This window comes from Lupinus angustifolius, unplaced genomic scaffold, assembly GCF_001865875.1.
Source record: "Lupinus angustifolius cultivar Tanjil unplaced genomic scaffold, LupAngTanjil_v1.0 Scaffold_521, whole genome shotgun sequence".
In the NCBI taxonomy this organism is placed as follows: domain Eukaryota; kingdom Viridiplantae; phylum Streptophyta; class Magnoliopsida; order Fabales; family Fabaceae; genus Lupinus; species Lupinus angustifolius.
In genome coordinates, this window is record NW_017727879.1 from 138,426 (window position 1) to 139,712 (window position 1,287).

A 1,287-nucleotide genomic window follows, 5' to 3' on the forward strand; every position below is an offset into this window, starting at 1 on the left:
ATCCTCATCCTCATCCTATCCTCGTCCTCATCCTATTATCATCCTCATCCTCAACCCCATCCTCATCCTACCCTCCTCGTTATCCTCATCCTCATCCTCATCCTTATCATATGCTCTTCCTCATCCTCCTCCTCCAATTCCTCATCCTATACTCATCCTCCTCCTCCTCCGCCTCCTCCTCATCCTCATCCTCATCCTCAACCTATCCTCTTCCACAACCTCATCCTTTACTCATCCTCATCCTCATCCTCCTCGTCCTACTCCTCCTCCTATCCGCATCATCATCCTATCCTCATCCTCATCCTATCCTCGTCCTCATCCTATCCTCATCCTATTGTCCTCCTCCTCCTCGTCCTCATCCTATCCTCCTCCTCGACCTCATCCTCATCCTCATCCTCATCCTATTCCTCATCCTATCCTCGTCCTCATCCTCTCCTCACCCTCATCCATTCTCATCCTCATGCTATCCTCCTCCTCATCCTCTTCCTATCCTCATCCTCATCCTATCCTCTTCCACATCCCCATCCTCTTCCTATCCTCATCCTCATCCTCATCTTCGCCCTCGCCCTCATCCTATCCTCATACTCATCCTCATCCTATCCTCTTCCTCATCCTCCTCCTCCAATTCCTCATCCTATCCTCATCTTCATCCTCTTCCTCATCCTCATCCTATCCTCGTCCTCATCCTATCCTCCTCCTCATCCTCATCCTCATCTTCGCCCTCGCCCTCATCCTATCCTCATACTCATCCTCATCCTATCCTCGTCCTCATCCTATCCTCCTCCTCATCCTCATCCTCATCCTATCCTCGTCCTCATCCTATCCTCATCCCCATCCTCATCCTATCCTAATCCTCATCCTCAGCCTCAGCCTCATCTTCGTCCTCGCCCTCATCCCATCCTCATCTTCATCCTCTTCCCCATCCTCCTCCTCCAATTCCTAATCCTATCCTCATCCTCATCCTATCCTCGTCCTCTTCCTATCCTCATCCCTCGTCCTCATCCTATCCTCATCCCCATCCTCAACCTACCCTCCTTTTCATCCTCATGCGATCTTCGTCCTCATCCTCATCCTATGCTCATACTCATCCTCATCCTATCCTCTTCCTCATCCTCATCCCCATACTCATCCTATCTTAATCCTCATCCTTATCCTATCCTCCTCCTCATTCTCATCCTCATCCTCATCCTCATCCTATCCTCATCCTCATGCCATCTTCGTCGTCATCCTCTTTCTCCTCCCATCTTCGTCCTCACCGTCCTCCTATCCACCTCCTCATCCTTGTCC